Consider the following 6,000-nt stretch of genomic DNA (forward strand, 5'->3'; position numbering starts at 1 on the left):
ACAGCGCTAATTTTCCAACCACTCACAAATTTTTGTTAACAAACTATAGTTTTGGCAAGTCGGTTAGGACATCTACTTTGTGCATGACACAAGTAATTTTTCCAACAATTGTTTACAGACAGATTATTTCACTTAGATCACCATATCACAATTCCAGTGGGTCAGAAGTTTACATACAGTAAGTTGACTGTGCCTTTAAACAGCTTGGAAAATTCCAGAAAATTTGTGATGCTTTGAAGCTTCTGATAGGCTAATTGACATCATTTGAGTCAATTGGAGGTGTACCTGTGGATGTATTTCAAGGCCTATCTTCAAACTCAGTGCCTCTTTGCTTGATTCATGGAAAATCAAAAGAAATCAGCCAAGACCTCAGAAAAAAATTTGTAGACCTCCAGAAGTCTGGTTCATCCTTGGGAGCAATTTCCAAACACCTGAAGTTACCATGTTCATTTGTACAAACAATATACGCAAGTATAAACACCATGGGACCACGCAGCTGTCATACCTCTCAGGAAAGAGACGCGTTCTGTCTCCTAGAGATGAACGTACTATGGTGCGAAAAGTGCAAATCAATCCCAGAACAACAGCAAAGGACCTTTTGAAGATGCTGGAGGAACAGGTACAAAAGTATCTATATCCACAGTAAAATGAGTCCTATATCAACATAACCTGAAAGGAAGCTCAGCAAGGAAAAGCCACTGCTCCAAAAAGCATAAAAAAGCAGACTACAGTTTGCAACTGCACATGGGGACAAAGATCATACTTTTTGGAGAAATGTCCTCTGGTCTGATGAACAAAAATGTTTTGCCATAATGACCATCGTTATGTTTGGAGGAAAAAGGAGAGGCTTGCATGCCGAAGAACACCATCCCAACCGTGAAGCGCGGGGTGGCAGCATCATGTTGGGGGTTGCTTTGCTGCAGGAGGGACTGGCGCACTTCACAAAATAGATGAGAAGGAAAGTATGTGGATTATTGAAGCAACATCTCAAGACATAAGTCAGGAAGTTAAAGCTTGGCCGCAAATGGGTCTTCCAAATGGACAATGACCCCAAGCACACTTGCAAGCAAAGTTGTGGCAAAATGATTAAGGACAACAAAGTCAAGGTATTGGAGTGGCCATCACAAAGCCCTGACCTCAAGCCTATAGAAAATGTGTGTGCAGAACTGAAGAAGCGTGTGTAAGCAAGGAGGCCTACAAACCTGTTACACCAGCTCTGTCAAGAGGAATGGACAAAATTCACCCAACTTATTGTGGGAAGCTTGTGGAAGGCTACCTGAAACATTTGACCCAAATTAAACACTTTAAAGGCAATGATATCAAATACTAATTGAGTCTATGTAAACTTCTGACCCACTGGGAATGTGATGAAAGAATAAAAGCTGAAATAAATCATTCTCTCTACTATTATTCTGACATTTCACATTCTTAATAAAGTGGTGATTCTAACTGACCTAAAACAGGGATTTTTACTCGGATTATATGTCAGCAATTGTGAAAAACTGAGTTTAAATGTATTTGGCTAAGGTGTTGTACATTTCCGATTTCAACTGTAATAATTGATTTAAAAAAACGTATCAATTGAAACCTTTAAAAAGTGGAAGGGGAAAAAAGTATTATTATTATTATTAACCCTGTTTTTCACAAGAATAGCAGGCTGTGAGTTTTGGCAACGTTTCTAGGATGGGCTATTAGCACAACCATATATATTGGTCATATTGGTCATGGCTCCRGAGTGGCACAGTGGTCTAAGGCACTGCATCTCAGTGCAAGGGGCATCACTACAGTCCCTGGTTTGAATCCAAGCTGTATCACATCCGACTGTGATTGGGAGTCCCAAAGAATTTCACGCAATTGCCCAGCGTCGTCCGGGTTAGGGGAGGGTTTGGKCGGGATGTCCTTGTCCAAAAATAGGCACGGTTGGCTTCTGCTTTCTCTCCCTCTAAAAACAGAAATAAATATTTTGGCCTTTATAAATATTGTTTWGGCCTTTATTCAGATTACAATCGCTCATTTTCGGTTATTTGAAAACAAAATAATCTCCAAAATAGCATTATTTTTTAAACAAAGCGATTATTATTATTATTAATWCATTTAGAGTTATATAAAAGCCCCTTAGATCTTCTCACAGACCAGATTTGCCCTYACAAAAAATGTCCCTTAGATATTAATTTAGAATCSTCTAATCCTCTAAATGTAATTGTTGGCAGAGAGTCACTMTATTGAAATGTATTTATTTTAGATATACCGTAGGCCTTCKGTAGGTGACATGAGTCTCACTAGTGTTGAGTAATGTTCTGTTCAAAGTGATYTAGGTCTTATTTAAAATGCATATTGTCGTTAGAAGCGATACGATTTCAAGCAATAGCCTACCCTCGTGTGGTCAGCTATTTCTTCACTGTTTCGCACTGCTCTGAGACAAGCATGGGGACTGGTCTTTATAAATGAATTTGATTTTTTTTCTTCCCTGAATTTTTTTTTTTGGGGGGTGAAAGTCCACTGGACTTTTACGACCAGTGTGGGACACCTCAGTGATATCTCAGATGTATTCTAAGGTTATCCCCGTCGAGGGGCTTGTCCGCTCCTCTTTGTTCTCGTGGGGAATTTTACAACTTGATTTGTTTCCTGATCAGGCGGCCTCGTACAGTGTTGCCCGCAGTCTGGACCCTCCCACTGGCCTCAACGAGGCTCATCATGGGTCTGGGCTAGTATTCCCCCCTTTGTGTCTCGGGACCCATCCACCAGCGAATAGGTCGGACCCTTTATACGAGTTGTCAGCAGCCGCGTTGTTATTCGATTGGCTATAACCTTTCAACCAAATCTCCTGGTGTTTGTGCTTCAAAACTRTCAGTGGCTGTCGTGGCCTGCCAGTCACCACAACGTCCACGTGTGGAAACCGTTCCAGTACCTGTGAACTGAGCCAAGGATATCTTTCTGCGAAAACACGAAAAGGATAGTCTATCKGGTTTGCCCATTGGATGTTACGAGATATCAAGTGTTTTCGAAAAAAAAAATTCCCAAGGGGTCCTGTCAACAGATACTCCTTGTGGATGACAGTGTTGCAGCCAGCATTAGAAGACAGTGTGGTCAGTGGAGGCAGCACGGTTACCTATTGGTTGTTTTTCCAATCCATCAGTGGGACCAAACGATCCACTTTTGATGCCTTAAAAGCTGTGCTCACAAGCTCTCTGATTTCTGTGATTGGCAAACTAATCTGGGCTGTAACGATGTAGGCCAAAGTAAGCTGAAGCCTATGATAGTATGCTTGTGGGTRTTCATTCCATCGAGGACCACTTTGGAACAAGCGTTTAAATTAATACTTTCAAGTGATATCCTCTGGGTCCACACTGTGCACTTTGTTGTATGTCTGTTGCCCAAAATAAATTAAATTAAATTCAAAATTCTGAGCTTGTTTGACAATGTTAGCCAGCGAGTTGTCATGTTTGTGAGTTGCAGAACCACTGAATTCTATTTTCAAAGCCGTGGCAAGTTTTGTGTAGTCGTTTTGCACATGTTGCTGTTGTATATGGATTAACCTTCTTATGTGTCTTTTCGATGTTCGCTTCAGCAGGTAAAGCCTGTCAGTACCAGTAGTGTTCGGGTAGCCATCCAAGGCGTTGTCTATGTCTYCTGAGTGTCGTTTGGCTTCCCTGGAACGGGGTCAAAGGTGCAGAAGTTTTTGACAATTTTTTCAAGGCATTCCGTGCCAAGTGCGCGGAGAAGGTTGGCTTCATCCTGTGGGGAAACTTGGGCCGAAAGGCCAAGAGGAGAAACCAAGCTTTGGTTTTGTTGGCGAGGAGGCACCATATTACTCTGTGCCGAAGGGCCAAGAGGAGAAGACTGGGGGARACCTGAGTGAGGCAAAGTCTGAAACCTTCTGTCGTCTTCACTCCTTTGTGTARCGAGCTCCGGTTGTGAACTTGGTTGCTTGTTTGGGTAGTCACGTTGTAGTGCGTGACCATTCTGGAATTCCTCCAGATGGTACCTAAGGGAAGTATTCTACTGCATCGCAGAGTCCACTTGGTTGCTTAGAGTACTTATTTTAGACACGTGAGTGTCGCACTGGCTCCGTTCAGCCTCATACTTATATGTCATGGTTTACAGATAGAGATTTTGAGTGAGGAGCGAGAGATTCAGTAATGAGATTTCCTCCSCTTGCTTGGAGATCAATTTTTCCGTCTCTCACTTCAGTTCTCTCATCAATCATTTAGTCAGCGACTTCAATGAGTTCCACTGTTTTGTCARCCAACTTGGTTATTGTGTTCATTAACTGATCGTCTTTGGCCGGCAGCATTTGGACTAGAACATTATTGCTTTGAGAGTTGTTCATCAAAGCAGCATGCATGTTAAGTTGGCGCCCCGTATTTATTTTTGGCGGGAAACTCTGGAGACAAAGGTGAATAGTCAATTGGAGAGGGATGTTCTCTGGATCTCCGTTCCTGAGGTGTCAACCCCCACAGCAGCTCCCTCCTCCCATTTTCTGTGGGTGAGAGAGAGTCTGGTTACTGCCAAGCTGATCTGACCCATTTGGATCCTTACAGGACAGTCATGACACCCGTATTCCATGACGCTAAAAAACATATGCCACCACCATGCTTCACCGTAGGGATGGTGCTAGGTTTCCTCCAGACATGACGCTTGGCATTSAGGCCAAAGAGTTACATTTTGGTTTCATCAGAKCAGAGAATCTTGTTTCTCATGGTCTGAGAGTKCTTAAGGTGCCTTTTGGCAAACTACACGTGGGCTGTAATGTGCCTTTTACTGATGAGTGGCTTCCGTCTGGACACTACCATACAGGCCTGATTGGTGGAGTGCTGCAGAGATGTTGTCATTCTGGAAGGTTCTGCCATCTCCACAGAGGTCAATAAGTTATTTTAATCAATTTGAGAATAAGGCTGAAACGTAACAAAATGTGGAAAAAGGGAAGGGGTCCAAATACTTTCCGAATGCACTGTTTGTAGAAAAAGCATTATGTTGACTGACTACCTTTTCATGTTGTGTGCTTAAAAAAAAAAGGATCTTGGTCATTTTTATTTCGCTCTCTCTTTTSTAGTCTCTTTCTCTCTCGACCCTCAGACATAGGCCAGGAAGGGTCTCGGGGCTGTCCTGTTTTTGATGTGTGTGGCCTTTCAGATTATTGTAGAAATTAATGCATCGAAGGTGTTTATTTAATGTGTTTCACTAAGTGTGTGTCATGCAGTACCATGCTTCAGTGCATCTTACAAATCTCTCTGCTTTAGGTTAAGTGTGTGTGTTTTGGGACAAGGGCATGTATGTTCATTTTCAGGGGGTGTGTGTGTGTTTTGGGATAGGCATGTGTGTGTGTGTGTGTGTGTGTGTGTGTGTGTGTGTGCGTGCGTGCGTGCGTGCGTGCGTGCGTGCGTGCGTGTGTGTGTTTTTAGGAACATGGGTATACGGTCATCTCAGTCTTGGCTGTGCTGTGGAAACAGGATGTATAAGCTTCATTTGGCTGTAATATTAATTACTGTGCTGAGGGGATGAGAACGTGAGGAGCATCACTCCCTCTCTTCCTCTGCTGGTTTCTACACAGTACTCACTACTGCTTCACTACTTAGTATATTCAATTGTGTGGTTAAAAAGGCGGACGGGCCAGCAACCAGATGGTTGTCTGGCATCAGTGACCTAGATGCTAGGGTATGAGGACATGCCCAAGATCGCCTCAATGTTATGTGTGTGTGAATGTACCAGATGGCAAAGTGTGGAGAGAGAGTGAACAGGAAGTCTCGGGGCCTGTCCTGTTTTTGATGTGTGTGGCCTTTCAGATTATTGTAGAAATTAATGCATCGAAGGTGTTTATTCTTAATGTGTTTCACTAAGTGTTGTGTCATGCAGTACCATGCTTCAGTGCATCTTACAAATCTCTCTGCTTTAGGTTAAGTGTGTGTGTTTTGGACAAGGGCATGGTATGTTCATTTCAGGGGTGGTGTGTGTGTTTTGGGATAGGCATGTGTGTGTGGTGTGTGTGTGTGTGTGTGTGTG

The sequence above is a fragment of the Salvelinus sp. IW2-2015 genome, linkage group LG5 (assembly GCF_002910315.2).
Source record: "Salvelinus sp. IW2-2015 linkage group LG5, ASM291031v2, whole genome shotgun sequence".
In the NCBI taxonomy this organism is placed as follows: domain Eukaryota; kingdom Metazoa; phylum Chordata; class Actinopteri; order Salmoniformes; family Salmonidae; genus Salvelinus; species Salvelinus sp. IW2-2015.